Raw genomic sequence first — 14072 nt, 5'->3', positions numbered from 1 at the left:
ACTTTTTTGTATTTCCATATTATATGTCATAAGCTCTTGACAAAAAGCAAACATTGTAAACTGTTTTATTACTTTATAATGCAGCACAACCCCAAGGGATATACCAACAGATACCAACAGATTTGCATCTGTATTTCAGAGAACAAGCTCTCAGAAAACACAGTACGAATTCTATTTCCAGGACATTCCTAATAGTATAGACAAAGAAAATAAATGAACAAACCACATCAGCATGATTAGTCATAAGAGTTGAATTCTAAAATAGAAATCAAAGGATGTCAAACAGAAAAACCAAAGAAATAAAAACCTAACTTTCATTCCACTTCAAGGCAAACTTTCTACAATGACATCAACTTTAGCACAGCTCTTTTCAAAATATCTGATATAAGTCACAGTGAAATTCAATCCCTTTAAGTATCACAGGTAGAAACTGCTCTTAGTAAGGAGGAACAGTCACCTGTATCATCAAGCAGAATAAGTTCTACCATAGCACTAGATCTCTTGATTAACACTGTATGTAATTCCACTCAAACATTACAGTAAACCTCATATTAACTCTGCCCCTAAACTGCCCTACCTGGTACCCTGGATATTCTGCCTCTTTGTGTTACAAAATCCACTACAGATCCAGGTAACAAATAACATCATAAATGTTTGGTGGTATATTTTCCTGAAATCTCAGGAAAATAACTTGTCCTCAAATGCCTATTCAAGCAAGCACATGGCATTGTTAGTTTGCCTTCAAATATGTGATCCCAACAGAATGAACTTTCTACAGTTACAAATTTTAACAACAAAAAAAAGCTATTATTTACCACTGCTTTTAAAGAGCAAGAAAATAAATTGTAAGCTAAGTTCTTTTCATTGGTCTATTAATGCTTACTCATTATTTCATATATACATGTGAAGCATACATTTTATTCATATTATCAGAAAATCTTATGAAGTAAGTCTGTCACTAGAAAAGATAAAACTATAACTTATACAGGTTGTAAAAAATTCTGTAATGGTCTTTCAAAATACAGGTACTTTTAATACCAGTATCTACTAAAGGAATACAAATGAGAACTGGGTTAGAATCACTTCTAATAAAATCTATTCGTACACCTGAAAATTTTATTTACTTTTGAACAAATAATTTTCAGGTTATAATAACTGTAAAGCATCTCTGAAAAATCAAAAAGTGCAACATCCAAAGTTATAAAGCAAAAACAAAGGTAATTAGTTCTTGTAGGGAGGTATATGGGAAGTTGTATCATTCTGAATTTTTTTGTTTTTGTTTTTTGCCCAGCATCAGAAGATAAGCCACAATCTGAGTTTTATCTTCAAGAGCAGGTACTTGGGGATATAAATCACTCATACACAAGCATTTTGCCCTCATTTTTCCACCATGTAAATTAAAGTATTATAGAAATTGAAAAATTGTATAGGCTGTATTTGTTGCTTGGTTAAACAGGCAATTCTCATTCCCTGAGATCAGATTAGGTTACAGATATCTCTACATTGTATACTTAGAAAAAGATTCCTGCCAACAAATGTTTACATTAACTTATTTGTATTGATAAAGCACTAATCAAGATGCAAAAAAAAAACTTCAGCAGTTTCTCACTTCCTCTCTAAAATACAAAGTATTCACAAAAATTATTACAATTCAAGCTCTCAGAAAATGAGAGAAAAGTACCTTTTTTACAGTAAGGATCTTACAAAGTCAAGAAATAAGTGAGTAGAGTGGAACATGTTTTGTCTTTAAGTGTATTTTGTATTTCTTTTTCTTTAGATTTAACATTATAATAGAACTACAAACTAAACAAATCCAACATACAGAGCTTACTAATTATCTTGGTCCATTATAAAACATTCCAATGAACTGGGATCTGAATATAGACACTTAACCATTTCAGCCAACTATGATTCTTAACCCTTTCAATCTGCAATAGTTACCTTACAAAATTGTGAGATTTATTCATTGACGTTTGGAAAGAACTGTTGTCAATTATGCCAAGCATTCCCAAACTCAACATCAACCTTGCATGTAAATGGATACTTTAAAATTTCTATCTCATCCCTCACCCCATACTTTATTCTTTCCATTTATATTGCTTCAAAAGGGAAATCAACAGTCACACTTACGATTCCGAGCTCTAAAAATTCCTAATATTAAGCATGACACTAAATATGTTCAACTTTGAACCTTAAATTCAAGTTGGCCTCCCTCGTGAACTGACTTTAACTGAGTACTTTTTACCATTTCGCCAAGAACTAAGGGTTCAAAGCAGTGTACTTAATTATGAGGAATTGCCCAAACGATTTTAAAACGAGTGGGATTCTCTGACCAAGACTTTTATGAAAATGAAACAAAATATGTTGCACTCAGTCTTCCGGATGTTGAAAAGTGAAGACGTCTCCAAGGATTCGAAGGAAGTTGATGTTTAGGTTCCCTCTGAGAGGGTGGTACCCTTATGTAAGACTTTTGTGGTAGTAATAACGTACCTACAGGCCTGGAATAAATATAAGGTCTAAAACCTTGGAAATACTTTGTATAAAAGAAAACTCCAATTCTCTTTTGCTAAGGACCACAGTTACCAAGAGTTATCGGCTTTCACCCGGACAGACAACAGTGCTTCAATGAAGAACTACAAAGGCCTCTTTTAACCCTACTCTTTTCTTCTGTTAAACTTTTAAGCGAGACCTACGACAGCAAAAGGTGGAGAGGCCCCTGCGGAAGTAGAAACCCAGGGCTTGCAACTTCACAGACAGAAGCGCCTGTGGTTCCTCCGCCGCCCCAGGACCATCCGGACTCAGTCTACGACACTACGGAAGCTTCACCTTCCTGGTGCGGTGGCAGAGGCGGCATCGCAGTTGCATTCCTTCTCTCTCCACCATGCACAGCCTTCGGTATCCCAGGGCCTGCAGGCTCCTGACACCCGTTAGCCAGTCCAGTGTCTCCCATCTGACACTTGCAAACACACTAACAGAAATACACATAACTGGCAGATGATATACGTGTATTGAGAGAAGGTAAGAAGCCACAGACAGCACCAGCTGCCAGGAAGGCGGCAGAGCCGTCTAAAGCGGGCTCGAGCTCGTCGGCCACGGCCGCTGCCGCCTTCTCTTCTCCCCCAGGAAGCAGCGCGGCGGCAGCGGCTCCTCCGCGCTGGCGGGAGCCTAGGGGAGTGGAGTCTGGGGAAGCCCCACCACTCGCGGATGGGACCGGGCCTAGGATCTGGAGCTGCTGCTGCTGCAGCGGCCCGAGTACAGCGACGCTTTACGTCCGGTCCACCACCCCCCCCATACACACCCCCTCCCTCCCTCCACCGCCGCCACCCCCCTCCCCGCCCGCTCCGCTCTCCCTCTCTCGATTGGAGCCGAGACAAAAGCAACGGGAAGCGGTGGGCCGGGACGCTACCGGCGGACCCTGGGCGCGACCGGACCGGCCCCGGGGCATTCCCCCGCCTTGCGGGGGCCCCGAATCTGCCGCCCCCGCCGCGCGCCCCGCTGCCAGACTTCCGAAAATTTACCAAAAACTCACCGCATGAATTTTCTTGTCCCGCGGATCCAAGATGGCGACGTATCCACCGCGGAGGCTGCTGGGAGCAAGACCTTTACCCTCTGACCGCCGCCGTGACCCCCGTCGCTCCGGCTTCCCTCCAGGCGGCAGCGGAAGGTGGGAGCGACGACTGCAAAACGGCAGCGATGGGGTGGGTAGGCCGCTTTCAGCGCGCTTGTAACAAGGTGGAGAGAGGCGCTTCACTTCCCTACCGCCCTTACCGCCGCTCCGTCTTGTCTCCCACCGACTCACAGGGAGGCTTGCTGCTCCTCCGCGGCCGTTACAGAGAGCGGGGCTTCTGCGGCCGCTACCGTTTCCCTGGGGCTAGGTTACTTCGCAGAAGGCTCTGGCCCTGAGTCCGAGGGGGGACTGCGGGGTCCAGGGGCGATGAATGGTGAGGTGGCTTCAGTCCGCCCTCCCCGGGGACGCTGAGCGTGTTCGTGTTTGTGTTTGTGTTGGACACCCCCGCCCCCGCACGTCCGCCTCGTCACTCCTCCCCTCCTCACTCCCGCCACCTGGAGCGAATCTGACCGTGTCCCTGTTTCCTCCCTCAGCTCCCGCAACCTCCGGAGCTTGTGCGCGTACTTCAGGGACCGGCACCACGTCACCGTCACCTCCTGAGTAGTGAGTTCCCCTCTGATGAAACCACTGGTGTATTTACTCACCATCCCCACCATTTTTTTTCCCCCAACCTGATGGAAGGAAGTACATAATGGAGAGCAAGTTTTTAAAGCACGGTCGTGTCGTGTGAACTTGCTCTAGCCAAATTAGGTTTATAGCACTTTTTTTGGCTCTCATTACCTCCAGTCCCCACATAAACAAGAGTGACCAGCTGGGTCATCCGCAAGACCGTTTGAAATTATTGTGGCTTGGGTGGAAACTTAAAGGAGTGAAGTATCTGCTTTCCAGAAAAATCGTTGTCGTTCAAAGTGAAATTAAACTTGTTTTCTTTGCAATAATTCGCCTTTATTTCCTTGTATATCTGTAAACTCTTCACTTTTTTGTAATTACTAGACAATTTGGACTTAAAAAGAGCCTCAGCATGTGTATTTTGGAATTGTGTAGCTTCATAATGTGAAAATTATTCTTTTCTATTTGAGTAATTGAAGTACAGTTAATTTGAAGTAAATAAAATTTCTATTTCCATTGGTTGTTTCTTTTAAAAAGTCACCTTTTACTTACAAAAGAATCACTGTAATCCAGTTTACATTTATCATTGAAGGTCAAAAGCAAGAAATAGGAAGAAACACAAGCATACTATAAAATAAAAGGTAACTGTCATGTTTTTGAAGGTAAGGTGTTTTGACATATCAGCAGACATTGTGTGAATTTATTTCAACTCCTAGTGGTACTGGTGTAGGTAGAAAATGTTTTGCTTGGTTATTGATTTCATCAAACACTCTACTTCACTGTTTTTTTTTCACTTCAGGAAAATTCGAGGAGGAACAACACATACTAGTGTCTTTCTTTCTCCCCGTCCTCTGCAAATAGTCCCTTCCTCTTCCTGCTTTCTCCTCCTTCTCATGTTAACATCTTCAACCATAAGATGGTGTGTTAAAAGATTGAATATACCTCTATGGAATGACTTCCAGAGGGTGTAAGTCTGATATGAGAGTTTTATTACCTTGAGTATTTTACTGGAAGAGATAGAACAACAAACATTTTCATAATAAATGTGTGGGTTAGGAGTGTTAGGAGAAAATACATTGATACTATTACTTTCAATATTTGATACTACTTACTTTGACTCTCACTGAACACCTATTTGTTTAGGATGAATTCACTTTAAACCGGGTTGAAGAACGAGCCTTTAATTGTCCTATTATTTGTGCCAAATCTATTATAAATTTGTTAAAAAATTTTTAATATCTACCTTAGAGGGTACTCTAGGTATTTAATGAGCTAGCATTTGTTAAAGGCTTGTATAGTAAGAATTCTTATAGTAAGAGTTCTTACCAATAGATGGTATATTTTTTAAATTGTCCTGTTGCATCAAAAAGTTCATCTTTATTGGTAATGTTGATTAAGTTTGCCCATTTGGTAGTTTGGTTTCTTTTAACTATCTTACTAGATTTTCTTACTTTTACCTGAAAAGTAGTCCATACTAATAGGCACATGTTTTGTATATTTCCAAAATATGTATTCTGTTAAATTCTCTGTACACTTTATTTAAAAATTACAGACGTTGAGGAAAAAAAATACCCTATTAAGGGAAGAATGAGTTTGTGTATAACTTGTAGAGGAAGGAGGCCACCCATTTTTAGAAAAATATGGATGGTATTGAAAATTTTGCCATGGCAAGGGATTAAAAGGACAGGCTTCTCTAATGTGTCTGAAACAACATTTGAATCCCCTTTGTTCATTCCGTAAATCTGCTGCTCCTTTAGAATTCCTGATTTTCATAAATAGTACCACCATTCACTTATTTGCTCAGGCATAAAACTTGGAATTTTCTGATTCTTCACACTCATACAACTCATCAGACAGTACCATCAATTCTTCCTGACAAATACATTCTGAATTTAGCTACTTATCACTTCCACTGGCACAACCCTTGGGAGCCACCATCATCTGTTGCTGGACCACAGCAATAACCACACTAGTTGCTTTCACTTTCTATCTGTACCCTCATGAATATTTTCCCATTTAAACCATTCTCTATATACCAACCAAAGCAATCATTTAAAAAATGTTACTAGGTTATGTCACTCCCTTGTTTAAAACCCTCCAATAGCTTCCTTATGCACACAGAATGAAATCGGAATTCCTTACCATAGCCTTCAAGACTGCATAATCTGGCTCCTGCCCACTTCTCCATCTTCCCAGGAAGCAGCACAGGAAGTTGTTCTCACCCTTCTTACTGCCTCCTTTCTGTCGTGGGCTGTGCTTTTTCTAGTCTGTAGCAGAGCCTGTTAGTTGTCCCCAAAAATTCCTCCATTTTTTTCATAGTAATAGACATGGATACATGGCTACCCAGAACAAAGACTATATTTTGCAGCCTTCCTTGTAGCCATGTAATAGTGCTGGCTGATGGGATATAAGCAGTATATCATGTGGCACACTTGTAAAACCATCCTTAAAAGATAGTTGGTGCACACCTTCAATGCGGCTTTTCCTTTATCCTGTACCGTGGAATATAGATGTGATGGCTTGGAAATGTAGCTGCCAATTTGTGCCTCATGCAAGTTCTCTCATTCTAGGGATGGCAAAACTAAACTGGTGGAAACCAGGGTCTGTGAGAACTTTATGGATCAGAGCACCATGCTAGCCCTGCAGTCGTAAATGTCTATATTATTAAAGCCACTATTTTGGAGTCTCTTGTTCTCAATTGAATTTAATCTTACCTGATACTCTGTCTCAGGGCCTTTGCACTTGCTTTTTATTTTTTATTTATTTATTTATTTTCTGCCTGGGATGTGGTTTTCTGTCTTGGATATGGCTGACTCATTCTCTTCCTTCAGGTTAACCCAAATATCTCTGACAGGCCTTCCCTGGCCACCGTATCTAAAATAGCTCACGTTCCCATTTATTCTCTGTCAATCATGTGCCCCTCTATTTTCTTAATAGCATTTATAATTTATCATTATCTTCTTTATTCACTGTTTATTTTCTACCTCCCTTCACCCTACAAAAATATAAACTACACCTGTTTTTTTCCACTACTTTATCCTTCACACATGGTAGGCATTAGATAAATGCTGTTAAATTAGTGAGTGAATGAATCAACAAAATTCTTATCCAAGATTAGCTAGACTTTTTAAATAATAAATGAGTAAATGTCAACAGATATCCTTAACACAAAATTTGTAAAATCCAATCTAGGAAACAGGAAAAACAGTACTAAACTAATACGATATTCCTGACCTCCAACTTAATAAAGAAGATGTCTACCTTTTTCTGGGAAATCTGTAAGGCTAGTACAAGGAAAAAAAAAAAGACTGCACTGCAGTATATCCAGGGCTAAAATTCACACTAAAAGGAGTCTGAATTATAATTTACTAGACCTCAGTTTCTTCATCTTAAATATGTGTAAGCTTTGAATGGTAATACTATAACAGTTAAAAGTTTAATAGTAAGCCCAACTTATGAGTGACAAAACATGTTAAACATTAATTTAGTCTTCAGGCACTATTTTAACAAGTGGTTATTTCTTGATAATACTGGCAAGGATTCAGAGAAACAGGGCTGCTTATATTGCTGAGAGTGTATGTTGGCAGCACTTTTCTAGAGTGCAGTTTGGCAATATGTATCAAAAGCCTTGAGCCATGTGCATTTGACCCAGCGATTCTTTTAGAAATGTGTCATAAGCAGGCTGGGTGCAGTGGCTCATGCCTGTAATCCCAGCACTTTGGGAGGCCAAGGCGGGTGGATCACCTGAGGCCAGGAGTTTGAGACCAGCCTGGCCAACATGGTGAAACCCCGTCTCTACTAAATACAAACAAATTAGCTAGGTGTGGTGGTGCACGCCTGTAGTCCCAGCTACTTGGAGGCTGAGGCAGGAGAATCGCTTGAACCCGGAAGGCGGAGGTTGCGGTGAGCTGAGATCATGCCACTGCACTCCAGCTTGGGTGACAGAGCAAGACTCTGTCCAAAAGAAAAGGCCAGGCACGGTGGCTCAGAGAGCCACCTGTAATGCCAGCACTTTGGGAGTCTGAGGTGGGGTTGGATCACCTGAGGGCACAAGTTCAAGACCAGCCTGGCCAACATGGTGAGACCCCATCTCTACTAAAAATACAAAAATTAGCTGGGCATGCTGGCGGGTGCCTGTAGTTTCAGCTATTGGGAAGGCTGAGATGGGAGAATCACTTGAGCCCAGGAGGCAGAGGTTGTAGTGAGCCGAGATTGTGCCACTGCATTCCAGCCTAGGTGACAGAGCGAGACTCCGTCTCAAAAAAAAAAAAAAAAAAAAGAAATGTATTATAAGCAAATAAGGGTGTGTTTAACAAGTTAATTGCAAGAGTATTCTTTACTGCATCATTTATTAGGAGATTGGTTAAGCAACATCCATACAGTGAACAGTATTCAGCCATTTGAAATGATGTGGAGGAAATTTTATTGACATGATACATTGTTAAGAGCAAAGAAAAAGTTTTAAAATACAAATGTTTAATTTGTAAGTCTCACAAAGATCATCTAACGAAATATACACGAGGTGTTAAGTCAGCCTTGCAAACGTAACTATTTTTTCATTATTTTTATATCAGTTACTGTTATTGGAGCATTTTATATTGACTGAGGATCTTTATTAAAACTTCTTCAGCCTTCTGTGAAATCTTGTTATGATGGCTATAGTGACACTATATAAAACACATAACCAGAATATGTTTATGCTCAAATATTTCAAGCAATATTTGATGCTTAAAATACCAAAGTGACAATGAAAATGAAAGAAATTTGGATAGTTCCTTAGAGTTATTTGTTTGTGTTTCAGATATGAACATAAAGTATGTTTTTAATATTACCAATTTTGAGAATAATAGAATAAATGCCTTCTCACCTTAATAAGATGTTCTGTTCTGACTCAGTATTCATTTGCCATTCATTTTTCAAATGTAGCTGAAATCTCAGTCATGTTCCAGGCACTATGTTTTGTCTCTGAGAGAGGAAAAACCAAACTTTTTCCCTGTTCTCAAATACTACTCAATACAATACTTCTGCAACAAGATGGGGTGGGATAGCAGTCCCCCCTCACCCCCGCCCACATCAAACCATCAATTTTCTAGCAGACATCAGCTGGGTGTCTCAATTCTATTCAGTTCTGACACTATCTACCTGGAGGCGGCATCAGATCGAACAGATTGAGGGCTCGGTTCTGCAAGACTGCCCCCACCACTTCCAGTACCAGCCACAAGTAGTAGGTTGTCACCAATACTCCTGACCAAGCTATAAATCAGGATTCCCATGATCCCTTCCTCAGGTTCAATTAGTTCACTAGAGTGGCTCACAGAAGTCGGAGAAACACTTTACTAGCATTTACCCATTTATTATAAAGGATATTACAAAGCATACAGGTGAACAGCTGAATGGAAGAGGAATCTGCACACCTTTTCTCCCATACCTTGCCCTATGTATAGGTAGGGAGAAGAGGTGTGGCAATTCCATGCCTTCTCCAGGCAGGCCAGCTTCCAGGAACCTCCTAGTGTTCAGCTATCAGGAAGCTCTCTGAACCCTGCCTGTCCTTTTGGGCTTTTATGGATACTTCATTATGTAGGCATGATTGATTACATTATTGGTCACTGGTGAGCAAATAACCTTTAACCCCCTCTCCCCTCCCTGGAGGTGAGGAGCCAGGTTAAAGTTCCAACTCCCTAATCACATGGTTGGCTTCCCTGGCAACCAGCTCCCATCCTGAGGCTACCCAGGAGCCCATCAAGAGTTACCTCATTAGAACAAAAGATTCTCCTATCATCCAGGAAATTCCAAGGGGCTTAGGAGCTCTGTCAGGAACCAAGGGTCAAAGACTGAATAGAATAAGATTCTCCTAGTGCCCTTATCTAGAAGTTTTAGGACCTCTGGGCTAGGAAACAGAGACGAAAACTAAAACGTGCATACAGAAGATAGATCTATGTATATAATATTATAAATCACATCACCTTGTCATTTAGTTCTCAAGAAAACTGTGATGTCAGAATAATAGTATAATTTTTTCCATTTTCTTGTATGCTACATGTATGTAGCAGATATCATTTAAATTGGTGAACCACATTTCCCCCCCTTTAAATATCCTTGTCCATATATTGAATCTAATACTCATCACCTTTGGAATTGATCATGGCAGTATTAAAGCCACTTCTATTCTGAACTGAACATTAAAGATGCTATTACCCCTCCAGTGCTTTTGTGGGTCACTATCATCTATAAAAAATATCCTAAAAGGAGAAGCCAAATAAATGAGGTAATCAGTGGAAAGAATATAAGATCCTTGGAATCTAAAAAATGGCTGTAACCAATCAGCATAATAAAACCTCTAACAATAGAAAAAGTTAACCACTTAGTTTAGCATCTGCTAAATGGCAAGCACCATAATTACATGATTTCACTCAATCTGTGTAACATTTCTGTGTGATAGGTGGTATTTGCATTTTACAGATGAGGAAATGGAGGCTTTAAGAGAGGTTGCTAGATATATCTAGAAAACCCCATTGTCTCAGCCCAAAATCTCCTTAAGCTGATAGGCAACTTGAGCAAAGTCTCAGGATACAAGATCAATGTGCAAAAATCACAAGCATTTTTATACACCAATAACAGAGAGCCAAATCATGAGTGAACTCCCATTCACAATTGCTTCAAAGAGAATAAAATACCTAGGAATCCAACTTACAAGGGATGTGAAGGACCTCTTCAAGGAGAACTACAAACCACTGCTCAATGAAGTAAAAGAGGATACAAACAAATGGAAGAACATTCCATGCTCATGGGTAGGAAGACTCAATATCGTGAAAATGGCCATACTGCCCAAGGTAACTTATAGATTCAGTGCCATCCCCATCAAGCTACCAATGACTTTCTTCACAGAATTGGAAAAAACTAAAGTTCATATGGAACCAAAAAAGAGCCCACATCGCCAAGTCAATCCTAAGCCAAAAGAACAAAGCTGGAGGCATCACGCTACCTGACTTCAAACTATACTACAAGGCAACAGTAACCAAAACAGCATGGTACTGGTACCAAAACAGAGATGTAGACCAATGGAACAGAACAGAGCCCTCAGAAATAATGCCGCATATCTACAACCATCTGATCTTTGACAAACCTGACAAAAACAAGCAATGGGGAAAGGATTCCCTATTTAATAAATGGTGCTGGGAAAACTGGCTAGCCATATGTAGAAAGCTGAAACTGGATCACTTCCTTACACCTTATACAAAAATTAATTCAAGATAGATTAAAGACTTAAACGTTAGACCTAAAACCATAAAAACCCTAGAAGAAAACCGAGGCAATACTATTCAGGACATAGGCATGGGCAAGGACTTCATGTCTAAAACACCAAAAGCAATGGCAACAAAAGCCAAAATTGACAAATGGGATCTAATTAAAGAGCTTCTGCACAGCAAAAGAAACTACCATCAGAGTGAAAAGGCAACCGACAGAATAGGAGAAAATCTACTGCAATCTACTCATCTGACAAAGGGCTACAATGAACTACAATGTAGATCCAGAATCTACAATGAACTCAAACAAATTTACAAGAAAAAAACAACCCCATCAAAAAGTGGGCAAAGGATATGAACAGACACTTCTCAAAAGAAGACATTTATGCAGCCAAAAGACACGTGAAAAAATGCTCATCATCACTGGCCATCAGAGAAATGCAAATCAAAACCACAATGAGATACCATCTCATACCAGTTAGAATGGTGATCATTAAAAAGTCAGGAAACAACAGGTGCTGGAGAGGATGTGGAGAAATAGGAACACTTTTACACTGTTGGTGGGACTGTAAACTAGTTCAACCATTGTGGAAGTCAGTGCGGCGATTCCTCAGGGATCTAGAACTAGAAATACCATTTGACCCAGCCATCCCATTACTGGGTATATACCCAAAGTATTATAAATCATGCTGCTGTAAAGACACATGCACATGTATGTTTATTGCGGTACTATTCACGATAGCAAAGACATGGAACCAACCCAAATGTCCAACAATGATAGACTGGATTAAGAAAATGTGGCACATATACACCATGGAATACTATGTAGCCATAAAAAAAGGATGAGTTCATGTCCTTTGTAGGGATATGGATGAAACTGGAAGCCATCATTCTCAGCAAACTATCACAAGGACAAAAATCCAGACACTGCATGTTCTCACTCATAGGTGGGAATTGAACAATGAGAACACATGGACACAGGAAGGGTAACATCACACTCTGGGGACTGTTGTGGGGTGGGGGGAGGGGGGAGGGATAGCATTAGATATACCTAATGTTACATGATGAGTTAATGGGTGCAGCACACCAACATGGCACATGTATACATATGTAACCTGCACGTTGTACACATGTACCCTAAGACTTAAAGTATAATTTAAAAAAGAAAGAGGCTGCTTTAGATTACAAAGATTATAAAGAGAGAGGATTGGAATTCAGGCTTTGTAACTACAGAACCTATTCTCCTTTCTTTTTAAAATGTATGTAATTTTTAAAATGTTGTGTGTAATATTTTTGTATATCCGTTTTCTTGGGAGAGGATCCATAGATGTCACAAGATTCTCGAAGGGGTCCTTACTGAAAAAACAAATGTCTAAGAACCACTAAAACTCCCTACTATGAATTTAGTGCACTTAATAATGGGGAAGAAAGTAACTCTGACATAGTTTGGCCACAGAATATATTTTTTAATTGTTACTAATCAATCAAATGAATAAATATGGAGAACCTAGGTAGATGCTTAAAATTCTGATTCAACTAACTATTGAGTTGCTATTATGCACTGGCCTCACAGATGATACACTACTGTTTCTCAGTCTTGAGTACTATAGGAGCACCTTTTATGAATTTTTGTGGATACCCAGTGTGATAAACTATTTTTCTTATAAAGTTACCCTAATATGTACAAATAGAAAACTAGGAGTAAACTTAGGTTTTTAGCTCTATTTTAACTATTAAACTAGAAAAAAATTAGGAATGAAATAAAACTAAAATATTTTAAGTTAACATTAATGTAAAAGTTTTTTGTTAAGCCTAAATCATCATTGGAAATAGAGCACAGATTTATTTGAATTTGAGATACCTATGTTGCTATGTGATAACTCAATTTTCCTAACAGTTTTCTCTGTTATGATTTTTTTGAAACCTTTATAATACCAGAAGCAAGCAATTACAGTATTTGACCTTTACCTGGCATAAATGGATCATTAATTAACTTACTCTTTACTGTAGTCCAGGGCAATTTTAAGTTAGATAGTCTGGCTCCAACTCCATTATAAGCAAACAAAAACATGGGCACTCAAGTCAAAGTATTTATTTATATAATGGTGGTTTTTTAATCCAAAACAGAGTTATGTTAACTTTTAGATTACTTTTGAAATAAAGGTACAAAACTAAAGATTTTTTGTGAGAACTCACAAATACTAAAGAATATGTTAGTGGGCCACTAGGGATTTAAGAAGCAAGATTATGAGCGTAAGGGTTTTGAATAGCTAAGATCTGCAATTTTATCTAACCGAAACACATGCAAGCTTCAGTGCCCTTTGAAAAAAATGCAATATTTTAAAAATTACTTCTACAAACCTCAGTTTTGCTGCCTAAAATTCGAGCATAAAAATATGACTATGCCTTTCAGGATTGTCATAAAAATTTTATCTGATGGGCCAGGCGCGGTGGCTCACGCTTGTAATCTCAGCACTTTGGGAGGTCGGGGCGAGCAGATCACGAGGTCAGGAGATCGAGACCATCCTGGCTAATACGGTGAAACCCCATCTCTACTAAAAATACAAAAAACTTAGCCCGGCGTGGTGGTGGGCGCCTGTAGTCCCAGCTACTCAGGAGGCTAAGGCAGGAGAATGGCATGAACCCGGGAG

At 39.7% G+C, this 14072-nt stretch overlaps 1 protein-coding gene and 1 long non-coding RNA gene across 3 annotated transcripts in view; one reads left to right on the top strand and one right to left on the bottom strand.

The window, feature by feature from the left end:
- CNOT2 (CCR4-NOT transcription complex subunit 2) overlaps positions 1-4232 on the bottom strand; it is a 112287-nt gene extending 108055 nt beyond the window's left edge. Inside the window, exon 1 of the mRNA XM_003808733.5 lies at positions 3530-4232. The gene's annotated coding sequence lies outside the window, so the exon portion shown is untranslated. The remainder of the gene's footprint in view (positions 1-3529) is intronic.
- Positions 3635-14072, top strand: part of LOC134728491 (uncharacterized) — a 75126-nt gene continuing 64688 nt past the window's right edge. Inside the window, exons 1-4 of one of the 2 annotated variants that reach the window (XR_010108937.1) lie at positions 3635-3698; positions 4102-4171; positions 4770-4818; positions 4977-5144. This is a non-coding gene — a long non-coding RNA (uncharacterized LOC134728491). Of the gene's footprint in view, positions 3699-3800; positions 3942-4101; positions 4172-4769; positions 4819-4976; positions 5145-14072 lie in introns of those variants that run through there. The other variant, XR_010108936.1, reaches the window with a different exon arrangement.

This window comes from Pan paniscus, chromosome 10, assembly GCF_029289425.2.
Source record: "Pan paniscus chromosome 10, NHGRI_mPanPan1-v2.0_pri, whole genome shotgun sequence".
NCBI lineage: Eukaryota > Metazoa > Chordata > Mammalia > Primates > Hominidae > Pan > Pan paniscus.
This window is presented reverse-complemented; position numbering and strand designations above follow the sequence as displayed.